Below are 16,713 nucleotides of genomic sequence, written 5' to 3'. Positions count from 1 at the left end.
GCATTACTCACTTATGATGCAAAATCCGAGATATCGAACATATTATGCTCGTTTTGTTGCGGAGTGCCTTGCTTGCTCCTCCACCCAGTTGGGGAGTCCCGTATAGGAGAATGTAATTATTGCATATAATTATTCTGAACAGGAAAGGACGAGGACAGCGGAGAGCATCCACCACCATTCGTAAAGACGTACCCGGCACCAGTGGCAGATACAACGGGATCGGCGAGGAAAACGCCCGCAGAGAGAGACGCTGTCCGTAATTGTTTTGTACTGATCTAAGCAGTTTATGTTTATTAGTGTTACACCATTTATGTAAAAAAAATCATGTTGAAAAAGTCCACTTATTTACATTTTCCAGAAATATTTTATTTTCTAAAGAACATCGTATTATTTTCACACAATTAAAAAAAAGTGGTTAAGACGACCGCTAGCGATAAGCAGGAAATTCAGGTTCGAGGCCCAGTCTCGACAGACTAACGCTGGACGTGTTGTGTGCCATGGCTGTTACAGGACATACGTGGACGTAGATGTAAAAAAGATTGCCGATTCCAGCATTTCCCTTACAAGTAGGTGAGACCTGCCATAAACCTTGGTCGGAAACACGGTATTTAAACTGTTGTTATTTCGATTCTAAGACGATACATCTCAGACAGAGATGATGAGGGATAGTAAGTGTGTATTTGTATCTGTGCTCCATTACAGTTGTCAGTCCATATAGGATCCACGTAGATAGTCTGCCCTGAGTTAGCTGTTGGAGGTGGCAGTTATCATTTCTTTTTTCACGAAGAGAAAAGTTCCACTTGACAATGGCGTTAGATGAGAATCTGGACAATTTTTGACGTCTGAGCGATACAGCTAATAGAAAATACATTGTGAATGTCAAGAAAATATGTGCATGTTTCGATAATGAGTGTGGACTGGAGAGGAGACCTTTTAGTATTGAGGAAATTGGAATAAACCCACAAAACAGCGGCGATATTTGAGAATCTCGTACCATACATGTGGAAAGTTCAAGGATTTTCGTGGAACAGTGTAGAGGTAAAATGGAAACGCTGAGGACAGGGACAGTGGATCAAGGAGTTTGGGGAGAACGTGTTGTTACAGTATTTATACTAGGATAGTGATCCACATACAGTGTAGGCACAATAAAACAAGCGCGGTAATTATGTCATGCCCCTTAAGGTAGGCAACCAGCTTACACAATCAGTCCCAGATGTTGATGACAAAATTTGAGTTGCCTATCTTACGATGAATGAAATATTTTCCGTGCCTGTTTGATTTTGTTCATCCTGTAGTATAATAGTTTAATTATATTACAGAGTCGTTCTTAAACGATCTTTGAAACTTTTACATAAATCTCGTATGGAGTCACAGTCAAAAATGCTTTAGTTTGTTGACTGGTTGAATGTGGCACTTGCATTCATTGGAATAGAGATAGTTACTGGTTCCAATTACTACAGTGTTTAGTACAGCTACCTTCTTGCATGAGTGTCAACGACGCTCATTAGCTACACCAAATATGGCTATCTGTTATTAGGAACGTCAGAGTTCGTTATGTAATATGTACGCTTCATTTGCCTACGCCGGCAATGTTGTCCTTCGAATAGGAGTGCGATAAACGGCTGTCAGATACGAAACGAGTTCATATATCAAAAGTCTCGACGCCCTCTGCTCGCTGCACTAGTGTGGGAACTCGCACTTTATCGATCGGAGGGGTATGAGCCGTTGCTTTAACACAGCAAGAACCACAGCGCTCTACAACAGAAAAGAACTGAACACTTCTTTTGTTCATAAAGCACCCTAGTTTATATGTTGCAGCTGATATCGATCAGGCAGTCTGTGTTCAAATATTCCACTTGCTGCCCTAGTAACTACACAGACTTACTACGGTAGTTCTGAGTTAACATTAAGTTATCCATGACACTGTTGGTTGACCTGTGTGGCTGTGGATCGACTTGCTGAAGAAATACGGAACAAGCCACTACGGAAGTGAGAGCAAAATATCGAAGCCCACTGATACAGTGGTGGTGCGCCATTGTGTTGTTGTTCCTCTAGTGACGTATTACGGCACTGTGACGTGTACATTTAATGTGTGTCAGGACTGCCAATACGTACCTGCAAACGAACAAAAAATAAATTACCCAGTGGTAATAATTGAAACTTTCTCACTACCTTTCGTAGTAAGAGGGGAAATGATGCGAAAAAATGAGTATGAACCCTATAATATTTATATTCCCTTTAGTTACGTACCTGCACATACGTACGTATCATAGCCGCTAACATTTATGTTGGCAGCAATTGTCTATCCGGCGCACTTTATTATGCGAGATACATTTCATTGCTTTTTCTCGAATGTAACATGTGAATTATCTGTAGACTTTTTGGAAGTTTCAGAATTGTCGCTCGGTAATATTGAAATAAGGGGCATCATTTACGTATCTAACGGTGATTTGCTCTATGTACTGAGAGTTAACTCTGTTGGTTGTATAGGAGCATGGTTCGTTGGTTGGTTGATTTGGGGGAGGCAACCAAACAGTGATGTCATCGGTTCCATCGGACTAGGGAAGGATGGGGAAGGAAGTAGGCCGTTCCTCTTCAAAGAAACCATCCCGGAATTTTCCTGAAGAAATTTAGGGAAACCACGGAAAACCTGAATCAGGCTGGCCGGAGGCAAGTTTGAACCGCCGTTCTCCCGAATGCGAGTCCAGTGTGCTAATCACTGCGCCACCTCGCTCTAGGAGCATATTGTAAATTGTGGTTCCTTTTCTCAGACGTGTGATGGTTCTGGTATAAAAAATTTATAAGATAAGCACATAGTGATATAGTTATATCTTTTGTTCCACTCTTTGGTGTTGGTCATATTTTGTCGAGTCCGATCAGAATAGGCATTTACTTGTACTTGCTTTCGAGTTGGCACATTACGTTCTGTAGGTAGAATGCTGATTTACTTAGAGCTAGAGTAAGGGGACTGGAGATGAAGTCACACAGGTGGATGCATAAGGAGGAATACAAAAGGTACGTTTTTATCTGTTCTAACACCGCGTTTCTACTTTTTTTCAGGTATTTCGCTAACCGTGGCTGGTACAAACTACCAGCCAACGGACCAACAGAATGAATAATTAAACAGTACTGGCAGACAGAAATGGACAGAAGAATTCAATACAGCTGCACGAAGTAGACTATCAGTTTACATGCTGGGCGTCATACTCGTATTTAATTGAATTGAGTCTATCTGGAATGCGGCAAAACGTGGTCAACGAGTGGGTGTTGGTGCAGGCATTTATCCGAAGCCCTAAGAAATTCAGCAGGGGAGCCTATGTTGAAATTGATATTTCCCGTACATCCATGGGTAATCTAATCCAAAGTTTAGAATTCCAAGTGAATCGGTCACAAGTATTTCATGGATTACTAGAGGACGATCCAGATCGCCGTTTAGAATTCTGTGAGATTTTTGAGAAACGTCAGGTGAAACTTCATTCGTCATATGAAGTGAATTTCAAGCTGTCATGTGCTCTTAATAGTTATAACTGTATGTACTACGTCACAGAAAACCAGCATGCTGTAATCGAAAACAAGCGAATCAACCTGGTGTTACGGTTTGGGCATGCGTCTCGTGTCGTGGATCCTTGGGGACCTTTTTCTCCATTCAACGGTTACCCACGGCGCCTATCTCAATATGCTGGGGGATGCTGGGATTCCTTAACTGCGTCTACAGCAGCTTAATGAAGAGCTCTACTTCCATCAAGATGAAACTCCTCCCCGCTGTGCTTTAAGAGGGGACGTTCATGAAAAACACACTGTTTAAAAAATGCGCCATCCATAATTTTGACATACGGCAATGAAATTTTGTACACTGCTTTACATGGAATTAAAACATTTACTGTTAAGTTTTTTGCTTTATACATATTTAATTACTTATAGGATTTATAAATTTTACTTTTGCAAAATTAATATATGTACTTTTTTCTCGGAAACTATTCGAGAGATATCTACAAATTTTTCTCTGTTTAATATCCGCGTATAATAAGGCTCCTTCAAGATTTTTATAATGTATTGTTTAGGAGAATTGTAATCATTTTTTAAATTGTAATTCAGTGGGTAAAATATAAAATACATGCAAACTAACAAGCACTTTGCTCCATATCTCAGCTTACACTCAGAATTTCAAAATTTACTCTTGACGCAACATTAATTCGGTTTATAGAAATAAGTGTGCAAAATTTCATAATTCTAGCTTTCATAAATTCTAAGAAAAAGGTACTCAAACGTCAAAGAACATAATTTTCAGGGAATGCAGTTTGAAGTTCAGCCTGAGGATTTTTCCTTATGTCACCTCTTCAGAAGGAAGCTGATTGGTACTCAGAGTCCTATGTCCACTCAAGCCTTCTCTTCTGGTTTCTTGTTTTCTGCCTTTTTTCCCTTACCAAGGCTTCAACTGACTTTGCAGCTGGAGAGAGGCGCTGTAAATCTATTTTCCTCAAGATGTATTGAGTGAAATTACCTATCTTAAAGCTCATTCTCCCTAATACCTTGATCCTCCTTCGGTTCCCATCGCTGAATACAAGAACTACATCATAATCTGCAATTCTGACAACTCTAGCAGATGAAAATGTTTTAGGGGATCGTTTCCATATGAGTGGATTTAGAGACTCATTTGGGTTCTGGGTTTTGTCATGAACACACTTTTTTAGGAGTCCAGGAACGGCCAGAGATCTGTAAGTGGACTTGACAACGTCCGGGACACAATTTGAAAGCGTTTCGCTGTGAGTGTAGTGATAGTTACTCGGCTGGGCCTATAGATATTGCAGTATTTCTTCAAAGAATAGTCATGACAGGGAGGTCGTTTCACACATTCAGTCATTTTTCAGGCACGTCGGATGCGAGCTCATTAATGAAACTTTGAAACTTATTGTCCATGAGTTCTACTAATAAATAAAAAATAAATTGAAAATTGAAATTTTCGGTCAATTTCATGAACATTCCCTCCTCGACAGCGCATGGGTTTCTTGACAACGAATTACCCATTAGGTGGAAGAGGGACTGGGCCAACTGAATGACCTGCACGGTCAGCTTTACTCCAATTGACTTTTTTCTTTGTGTTATCAGAGATAAATTCTTTGCAAGGAAACAACGCACTGTTGATGACATTCGTCAGTTCATGAGAGAAGCATGCCAAGACATTCATAACAATACAGAACTCAGTGCTGAAGCGTGCTTGAGTGTACAATCAGACTACAGGAATGTGCAAATGCTGAAGGTCGGCAATGTGAGCACTTATGACATTGAGCACTAGGTGTTGCAATCATTGTGACTTCATAAAGCCATTACTGTAATTTTTTATAGTAAATTTTTCATTCTTTGTTTCATTATCAACCTATTTTGTATAATACATAGTAATAATAATCATAATTAATAATAATGCACACCCCTGTATATGGAATACCAATGAACCACGGTATCCTTGTTCGGCGTATCTCTTATTTTAAATATAGGTATTTTCAGAATCTAAATCTAGAAATCCACGGTATACCACGTAACTGTCTCCAAAAAAGCGGAAATCCTCTGGGCAGCATCTTCTCCCGAATGTATTAGTTTTGTTTTACGTCTCCTCATTCTACATTACACCCAGCATTGTCTACAATCTGCGCTACATATTTTAACCTTTAACTACACTTACAATCGTGTACCGCCATTATACTTAGTAGCCCTATGTCAATTATAACTGGATGCCAAACTGTGAGACATTATCGGTAGTCTTCTTGCTTCAACATTTTGCAACGTACCTCTTCGTTACAAAAATTATCCTCGCACTTAATTTTCGATATCTTTTGATAGTCCATGTTTCAAATACTTCCTTCGACTTTCTCAAGACCTGCATTTGTACTTCTGTATTACGCTGTGCTCTAGACATTCTTTTTGGACCTTTTTCCATGAATTTCACGTTTATATTTGACACCAGGAGAGCAGTTTCGGTAAAGTAATTTTGTTTCATCTTCTCATACTTTGAAAAATTTATGTGACTTCTTTATTACTTAAGACAGTTCTTTCACTTTTCCAGCCTTTTTTTCATTTTTAATGAGCAACAAGTAGCCAAAACTATTTATTTTTCTACAAGCTCCACTTATACCTTGTTGTTGTAGTCTTTAGGACAAAGACTTGTTTGATGCAACTCTTCGCGCTATTCTATCTTGTGCAAGCCTCCTCGTATCCGCATAACTACTGCAACTCACACCCGTTGGAATTTGTTTAGTGTGCTCCTCTCTCGGTCTCCGTTTGCAATTTTTACCCTCCCTTCCCCCCTACACCCCGCCTCCCCCGCACACACACTTTCACTTTTATATTGCAATAGTCTGAAAATGCTCTTCTGTCGTGGAATTAAAAATTTTCGTTTAGGCTTCTTCCACATGCGAGAACAAGAAGAAAATTCTCGGGATCGTACTAGAATACTGCGATTTTTAGATAAAATTTATTTTTGAGCATAACCCCATTTAAGTCAGCGAACGTTGCATATTTTTATCCGTCGAATGATTATATTCTTAAAGTGCGTTGTGAGAGATTTCCAAAATATCAGTCAAAAACAGTGCGAACTTATTCACAGGGCGTAAAACGTTTTCTAGACTATTATTTCTTTTTATTTGGGAGTTAATTAAAGTAAGAGGACGAGAAACTTGGTGAATAGGGCGGATGATCCAACAATTCGTAATTAATATCCCTCAGATCCAAATATAAATGGGCAGTGTCTCAAAGGAGTGTCCTCTTTTACTTACTTGAGAGCCTTAATATCAAACGGTAACAGCAGTGCAAAGGCTGTAAGGAAAGGATACAAGCAGGTAACGGAGCTTCTCTTGGAAACTTAAAACTCTTCAGAAACCAGTAAACAAAACTCCTAATATCTAAAACCCTAGTTCTTCCAATTACCGTATATGGGTCAGAGTTTTGGACGCTGACAGAAGATGACAAAAACGCTTTAAGAATGTTTGGGTGTAACGTACTACGTAAAATCTATGGTCAGTAGGGGAGGAAGAAGGTTTGAGGATATAACACCGAACTGCAAGGAAGAGATAATAGTAACTTTTGTCAAATAGCAACGAATACTATGGTTAGAATGGCAGAAGAATGGCAGAGGATAGATAAAAAGAGAAAATGATGGAAGATAAGATCCATTCTGCTAGCTGGGAGACCTAGAAAAAAGCTGATTGACAGTGTAATAGGAGATCTCAACAACATGGGAGTCCAGGGGTCGAAAAGAGCTGCAAAAAAAACTGAGAAACTCGGAGGAAAATAGTCGAAGAAACTAAGGCTCACAAAGGGCTGTAGCACTACAGAAGAAGAAGATGAAGAAGAAGAAGTTTTTCCATTGCTAGACCACATTTTTTGCTAGGTTGTATTATTCCAAAGAAATACATTTTGCTTAATTTTGAAACGAATGCATTTTTATCTCGTTTGACCAGCTGACATGCACTGTATTTACCAATTGCTATTAAAGTGTCAGCAGTGTATTCACGAAGAAGAATGTATTTGGCATACCAATGGTAATAACTTTTTTGAGAAATGAAAATCCCTTCGCCTTTTATGGTACTGGCTCACGGGTTTCGAACCACTGATTTTTTTGTTAGTTTGTTTCTGCCGTGACTGTCTCTTTCACTCACTGTAACAAATGGATGCACAAAATCAGAATCTTTATCAAATGGTCCTCAAAGTACCGAAAAACCCACACTTGTTCTTAATTTCAGTCAACGTTCAGCAAATCTGATGTGTCTCTCACTGATTCAGATTCCGCGTGAAGCCACAGTACCAATATGAAGACTGACGCTCTGCGGCTGGCACGGCAAGGAGACACAGTTCCTCATGGCTCCACAATACACGCAAGCCGAGAGCATAATGGGTGCGCCGTATGCTGGAGGTCTACACTAAACAAACACTATCCCTAGCTCGTATCACTACAGACCGTGATATATGATAGAGACTACTGATATTTTGCAGCTATCTCTCTTTTGGCACTCACTCTGGACTGATCTTGAACGCTGTTGTGTTTTGGATTCTATTCAGTATGAAAACATGCAATTACCCATCACCAGCCATTATGAAATGCCATTTGTTTCAGCAGTCACTGTGTGCTGAATAATACTGAATTTTTGCTACTACACCAGGAAGGCTGGTGTGAGGTGCTGGTTTAACAATTTGGCATACACCTGAGGTGCTACAGAATCAATCCTTAGTGACCTACACTGTTCGACAACGTTCAACAAGATCGTGCGAATTATGAAAGAATAAAGTCACATAACGAACAAGTAGTAGACTTTTGAGGCATATCACAAATTCATAACCAGGAGCGAATTACTTTATCTCACCTGGGTACTTTGGTGGTTTAGTTTTTGAATCTCTGAGTGTTAATCTAATTTATTAGACACAGTGCTTGGGTTTTTGTCAGTGTCTACAGTAAAGTTCCGTAGTGTTAGTCGATATTCTTTGTTTGGCTGTGTAATGTAGTTTTCCACAGTCTTTATTAGGGACTGGTATGTGCGGATATGAGCCAAGTTGGTGACACTTCGCTCGCAGTTATAGGCTGTGATGACTTCAGTTGCACAACTTGAGGCTGCAGTGGATGGGCATCACTGTTGTAGGCCGGCCATGGGGATCCAACGAAAATCCAGCACGACTCACGAGTCCGCCGATAGGTCTGCCCCGGTGGCCACCACAGTTACTGATCGCACTAAGGTTCACCACCTATGGGCGAGTGGGAGGTCGCCTCAGGGCATGGCAGGAAGCGAAAGAGTAGTTAAGCAACTCAAATCACTCAATAAAAGCCAGTCTTCTGGGCCAGACTGTACACCATTTAGGTACCTTTCAGAGTGTGCTGATGCAATAGCTCCAAATATAACTATCATATACAATCGGTCGCTCGACGAAAGATCTGTACCCAAAGATTGTAAACTTGTACAGCTTGCACCAATATTCAAGAAAGGCAATAGAAGTATTCCACTAAATTAAAGGTTCATATCATTAACGTCGATGTTCAGCGGGTTTTGGAACACATATTATGTTCTAACATCATGAATTACCTCCAAGAGAATGGTCTATTGACACTCAGTCAACACGAATTTACAAAACGTCGTTGTTGTGAAACACAACTAGCTGTTTGCTCACACGAAGTGTCGAGTACTATTGACAAGGGATTTGAAATTGATTCCGTGTTTCTAGATTTCCAGAAGGCTTTCGACCCCATACCTCACAAGTGGCTTGTAATTATATTCGATACTTAAGGAATATTGTCCCAGTTATGCAACTGGATTCGCGATTTCATTTCAGAGAAGTCGCAGTTCGTAGTATTTGAAGGAATCTCACTGAGCAAAACAGAAGTGATTTCTGACGTTCCCCAAGGTAGTATTAAAGGCCCTCAGCTGTTCCTTATCTGTGTAAACGATTTAGGAGACGATCTGAGCAGCAGTCTTCTATTGTTTGCAGATAATGCTATCATTTACCGTCTAGTAAACTCAACAGAAGATCAAAGCAAACTGCAAAAAGATTTAGAAAAGATTTCTGTATGGTGCGAAAATTGGCAACTGACCCTAAATAATGAAAAGTGTGACGTCATCCTCATGAGTGCTAAAAGGAATCTAGTAAACTTCGGTTACACAATATATCAATCAAATAAAAATGCCGTAAATTGAACTAAATACTTGGGAATTACAATTATGAACAACTGAAATTGGGAAGAACGCATAGAAAATGTTGCTGGGAAGGTGAACCAAAGACTGCGATTTATCGACAGAACATACAGAAGATGCAACAGATCTACTAAAGAGTCTGCCTACACTACGCTTGTCCGCCCCCTTTTGGATTGCTGCTGCGAGGTCCGGGATCCTTACCAGATAGGATTAACGGAGTACATGAGGAAGTTCAAAGTAGAGTAGCACGTTTTGCACTATCGAGAAATAGGCGAGAGAGTGTCACAGGCATGAGAGAGGATTTGGGGATATTCATCATTAAAACAAAGCTGTTTTTCGTTGCTGCGGAATCTTCTCACGAAATTTCAATCACCAACTTTCTCCTCCGAATGCGAAAATTTTTGTTGACGCCGACGCACTTAGGGAGAAGCGATCATCATAATAAAATAAGGGAAATCAGAGCTCGCTCGAAAATATGTAGGTGCTGGTTTTTTTCCGCGCGGTGTCCAGGAGTGGAATAATAGAGAATTATTGTGAAGGTGGTGCTATGAAAACTCTGCCAGGTACTTTTAAGTGTCGAAATAGATGTAGATTTGATTGAAGTACCACGGGTGGCACAGTTAGACATGTAGGTACTGATACCAGGATCCATCAAACTACGAAAAGAATCTGAGGGTCATTATAGCAATCCAGTGTTCTATTCTCTGAATCAAGAATACCATCAATTATTAAGAGAACAAGGGACTGAAAATCTGCACAAAAGACTTGGTACACATGGACGGATATATGATAGAAATGATATAAAATTGTATTCTTGAATATGACCAGTGATTACCGAATAAGTTAATGAGTTAAAGAACAGTCCTGGAAAAGCACGAAAAAACACCAGTATTCTCTCCTAAGGGCATAATAGTTGCAGCTATCTGGCTATGAATATAAATTAGCAAAACAAAACCCTGATGCAAAATAAATGTCTTCGCACTCGCCTCATCTCGGTGTACGCAAATATGCACCATGCTTACCACTGTAATGATGTACAAGAGCAGAAGGTGGCTCCAGTAATGGCTGAGAATTCTAGGTACAGCCCCGGCATCTGAGTCCTGCTGTAGTTTGGAGTCATCTCGCTCTGCAACTCTATGGTGTCCTAGAGGAAGTGTTCACTGCGACAGCCACAAAGTAAGTGCTTTCTTACTCTCATCCCCATAACTTAGCTAGTTCCGTAAGCATAGGAATCTCGCTGGTCAATGTAACAGACCTTGTGAGTTCCAACCAATGATAATTTAATAACTATGCTAACAGGTTCCCTGCACTTACAGACTGTGCAGTGGTTAACCAGTGAAGAATATATCTCCCTTAGTCTCCCACACACAGATTTCTTTGTATGGTCATTGAGGAGCCATCCATATACACACATGAAGAAATTCTCCTTCATGAGCAAAATAATTGCCATGAGCCAATCAGAGATCTCCTTACATAATTTTGAGCAAAAATTCCAGCTGCTTTCTTCGGGCCTAATGGCTGGTCCCTCACTAGCAATTACATGTTTTCTCCTGTCTTTCAGATCTTTATCTTTGCTAAAAAGGATACTTTTTGCTTCAATACAAGTGAAGCTTAATGATGAGCCGGCCGGTCTCGTTACTACCTGCTGTTGCACTCGGTCGGCAGTCCGCTCTTTCCACTTTCCAGCATTTACCTGCACAAGACTTTGGCTTTCAGAAGAAACATATTTACAACCCATGTGGCTCCTCCTAGTGACTCTTGCCTTTCTACAGCCAGCTGAGACTCCCACTCCAGTAAATTACAAAACTCCTACACTGTGCGGAAAGGAAAAGGGATAGAACTAATTACATTTCCAGTCATTGTCATTTCTTATTACTGTCTCCAGTTTTCATCCAGTATTTTTTTTATTTACTAATCGGCCATGCATACTCTATTATAAAATACGTTAAGAGTTAGTTTTGAAAAAATCGTCATGTAACAATGGTAAAAGTGATACCTCTTTGCTCTAAACCTCCTCGCAGTACGTTCTCCACCCAATATGCATCAAACTCTTCATTCCGATATGCCTATGTAATGAGCAACCTCAAAAAGGAGCGGACCTCAAAAAGCAAATTACACACGTCGTCCCATGCTAATACCACTGCGCAATGAGCGTGTTGCATTGTCAAAAGAGGGCCCATGTTCTGAGTTTCATACATGCACAGTTCACAGTTCTGCTGCGGTACAGTTTAAAGGTGAATTACAGTGCGGGAGTGAAACGACGCAGCCATTAGAAATATGCTACAAAGTTGAAAAACGCTGGACAGTATGATTCTTATGAGCAAAACATATAAATTACACACACGTTCACGTTAAATTCTGACGATATATGAACCAACTGCAGAGTCACATCCAGCGGTAGCGGCTTCCGAGCAGGTTCATCAAGGCTGCAAAGATATGAACGATGCTGATCGAGAAGGAAGGCGATCGACGTCGACAATAGGCTAAAACGACCAGGCAGTCGAGGTACTAATTCGCAGCAAATCACAGGTTTCCCAACAATGAGATCTTTCACACAGCGGATCTTGAATGGTGTCATGACCAAGAAAAGAACTTTGTCATTGATGAATTGAGTGATTGGAGGAATCTTCCAACGGTTGTTTCAAGAGGCTTGGGGGTTATCTTGAAAAATATTCTCACATAACTGTATTATTTTGAAGTTTTAGTGCAGCATTCAATAAAAGTTACTTAGACTGCCATAATAGTGTGTGACATACTTTGTGAAGTCCCCGTCATATCTTCAATCACTAGTCATCCAGTGCTATTATTTTTCCGTATTTCCATATCTGCCTGCAGTCCCTGATGTCAATCTTCATCGAGAAAAGTTTGGTGAAGTTTGAATCCTGGCAAGTATTCTTTATCTGTTGAAGAAACTGCTGGCTCCTTACTCATCTTTACCAATTTGGATGAATTTCTGTTGACAATAAAATAGCCAAAATAAACTATTCAGTGGTGTCATGGTTTTACAATGTTACTGTGTTTGGACGGGTTACTCCTATAACCGAAATATCACATCTGAAGATGGTTCTAGAGGAACCGAAACCGGTCATATGAATAAACATTTTGCAATCAAGACGGATTATAAGTAACACTATAAAATCACTGATTACGGCTACCCTTTCAGACATTATGTCTGTTTTTGCAAAGTGTCCTGGTTTTACAGAGTATCGCTTTGAACGAAACACACACACAATACCATTACAGCAAAAAAAGATATATCAATGAAAATACTTCGAAGCTCAAGTTGACTTTGTTAAATTACTGCACACTTGTACCATCAAAACATAATATTCCACTTAGCGAGGTAGTTAGGGCAGCGTCTCGTTGTATGTTATGGTCTTCTTTTTGAAACTAGTTTGATACAGCCCTTTATGGTACTCCATCCTATCCAAGCCTCTTCACATCCGAGTGACTACTGCAACTTACATCCTCCTGAATCTGCTAACTGTATTAATCTCGCCACCTCCGTCTACGATTTTAGTACCCACATTTTCCTCCAATACTACAGAGTGAGTAAGTTGGCTTTTGTGACAGCAGGTGCACACGCAGGTGGTCGGTGACACGCCTAGCAATGCAGTAGGAAATTCAGTTATGGTGTAGAAGTGAATTGTGCAAGATCGTGTTCGTGTGATGGAGCTTTACATTGCAACCAGGTCAATGATAGCGATCCAGTGAGCTTTCCGCAGATCCATTGCAGGCACGTCCCAGATGACCATACCGTACAGCGTTGGATAGCTAAGTGGCGCAGGGATGGGTCAGTGCGTGATAGCAAGCGCCCTTGATGACCCTGAAATGTGAGACACGGGAAAACATCGACCGCATACGGGCATCAGTCCAAACAATCTCTTTTGATCCGTTGCAGATGCGAGATAGCAAAAAAAAAAAAAAAAAAAAAAAAAAAAAAAAAAAAAAAAAAAAATGGTTCAAATGGCTCTGAGCACAATGGGACTCAACATCTATGGTCATCAGTCCCCTAGAACTTAGAACTACTTAAACCTAACTAACCTAAGGACATCACATAACACCCAGCCATCACGAGGCAGAGAAAATCCCTGACCCCGCCGGGAATCGAACCCGGGAACCCGGGCGTGGGAAGCGAGAACGCTACCGCACGACCACGAGCTGCGGGCTGCGAGATTGCGACCTGTCAGATGTTTGCTAAAAAAAACTTGCCAAACGGAAGTAATTTTATCTAGGTGATCAGTTTCGGCATATCATAAATGCCACCTTCAGACCCTTACGCACTCCATGTATAGACAATGAGATATATCGATACATGCATAACTGGAGCCATCGATTTGTCAATTCCATGTATTATTTTGTTCAGTGTTTACTTAAAATAAATTAATTACACTACTGGCCATTAAAAGTGCTACACCACGAAGATGACGTGCTACACACGCGAAATTTAACCGACAGGAAGAAGATGCTGTGATATGCAAATGATTAGCTTTTCAGAGCATTCACACAAGGTTGGCGCCGGTGGCGACACCTCCAACGCGCTGACATGAGGAAAGTTTCCAACCGATTTCTCATACAGTAACAGCAGTTGACCCACGTTGCCTGGTGAAACGTTGTTGTGATGCCTCGTGTAAGGAGGAGATATGCGTACCATCACGTTTCCGACTTTGACTCAATGCCCAAGGCGTATCAAGGACGTTATTACGGCCAGAGCTGTTTGTTCTGGGTACTGATTTCTCAGGATCTATGCACCCAAATTGCGTGAAAATGTAATCACATGTCAGTTCTGGTATAATATATTTGTCCAATGAATACCCGTCTATCGCGACTGCGGTTTAACGTATCGCGGCATTGCTGCTCGCGTTGGTCGAGATCCAATGACTGATATGGAATCGGTGGGTTCAGGAGGGTAATACGGAACGCCGTGATGTATCCCAACGGCCTCGTATCACTATCATTCGAGATGACAGGCACCTTATCCGCACGGCTGTAACGGATCGTGCAGCCACTTCTCGAGCCCTGAGTCAACAGATGGGGACGTTTGCAAGACAACAACCATCTGCACAACAGTTCGACGACGTTTGCAGCAGCATGGATTATCGGCTCGGAGACAATGGCTGCGGTTACCCTTGACGCTGCATAACAGACAGGAGCGCCTGAGATGGTGTACTCAACGACGAACCTGGGTACACGAATGCCAAAGCGTCATGTTTTCGGATGAATCCAGGTTCTGTTTACAGCATCATGATGGTCGCATCCGTGTTTGGCGACATCGCGGTGAACGCAGATTGGAAGCGTGTATTCGTCATCGTCATACTGACGTATCTAGCGGCGTGATGGTATGGGGTGCCTTTGGTTACACGTCTCGGTCACCTCTTGTTCGCCTTGACGGCACTTTGAACAGTGGACGTTACATTTCAGATGTGTTAAGACCCGTGGCTCTACCCTTCATTCGATCCCTATGAAACCCTACATTTCAGCAGGATAATGGACGACCGCATGTTGCAGGTCCTGTACGGGCTTTCCTGGATACAGAAAATGTTCGACTGCTGCCATGGCCAGCAAATTCTCCAGAGCTCTCACCAACTGAAAACGTCTGGTCAATGTGGCCGAGCAACTGGCTCGTCACAATACGCGAGTCACTGCCCTCGATGAACTGTGGTATCGTGCTGAAGTTGCATGGGCAGCTGTACATGTACACGCCATCCAAGCTCTCTTTGACTCAATTCCCAGGCGTATCAAGGACGTTATTACGGCCAGAGGTGTTTGTGCTGGGTACTGATTTCTCAGGATCTATGCACCCAAATTGCGTGAAAATGTAATCACATGTCAGTTCTAGTATAACATATTTGTCCAATGAATACCCGTCTATCGTCTGCATTTCTTCTTGGTGTAGCAATTTTAATGGCTAGTAGCGTAATTAATTAAAACGTAAACATTTCACAAACGAATTTACAGGATCCAGATACTGATGGCTCCAGTTATGCATGTATCAATATATCTGCATGTTTATATGAAGTGCATATGGGTCTTAAAATGGCATTGATGAGATCTCAAAATTGGTGTTTGGTGATTTTTCTTTGCTAAATAAATCAGTTCAAATAACAGCTCGACGATCGCTCCACCGCTGATATAAGACAATAAAAATGAGCTACAGCAGTGTACGTCGCATTTTATACCTAGATTTGTAAGCACGGCCCAACAACAAACAGGTAGAGCATCCCTTAAGGCCTACTGGCAAGGTCGCACGTATTCGGTTTTGCGACATGTTTCTGGAAATGTGGGCGGCTAATTCAGGAATTGTTGACAGCTTGATGATGACTGACGACGCTCATTTCTTATCGTCAGATGCAGGAAACAAGCAAAACTGCTGTTTCTTGGGCACTGAGAACCCACAGCAAGTCAATGACCAGGCGCTACACAGCCCAGGATTAATGGTGTGGTGTGGACTCACTGCACCTGGGATCGTCAGTCCATATTGTTTTCGGGACGACCCTGGTGCTACTTTAGAGCCATATGTGTCCACGATTCGGGATCCTGTCGTCCCTGCGCTACAGCAGCATCCCCATCCGATCGTGTGGTATAAACAGGAAGACACAGCTGCACACACAGCCCGTTTGTCAATGGATGAAATGCGTCCACGCTTCCCTGGACGTTTCATTTCCCGAGTTGTTGTGGCTTGGCCGGCACGTACACCCTATCTGACGGCTCCCGATGTATCTTGAATACAGAGTAGTAGAAAATCGCTTTCAAACCTCCAGGAGATAGACGCCAAACTCCTTAGAAAACTCGTCGGTATTCTTGTTGCTTTAGTAGTAAACACTCTGTGTAGCTGCTTCATAGCTCATCTACATGAGTGCTCCAACAAAATTGGAGTGATGTGATCTTTAAGAGCTGAGTGCTACATATCGCATGAAACTCCAGAGACCCACTGCACTTGTAAATCACAAAGACCTGTGTTAATAAAGCACTTGCAAATAGTTGAAGAGTGGAGCTCTTTCTGAATCACTCTGTAAATTAGTGATCGCCGGAAGGACGACTAATT

Source organism: Schistocerca nitens, chromosome 1 (genome assembly GCF_023898315.1).
Source record: "Schistocerca nitens isolate TAMUIC-IGC-003100 chromosome 1, iqSchNite1.1, whole genome shotgun sequence".
Classification (NCBI taxonomy): Eukaryota; Metazoa; Arthropoda; class Insecta; order Orthoptera; family Acrididae; genus Schistocerca; species Schistocerca nitens.
Note: the sequence above shows the minus strand (reverse complement) of the source record.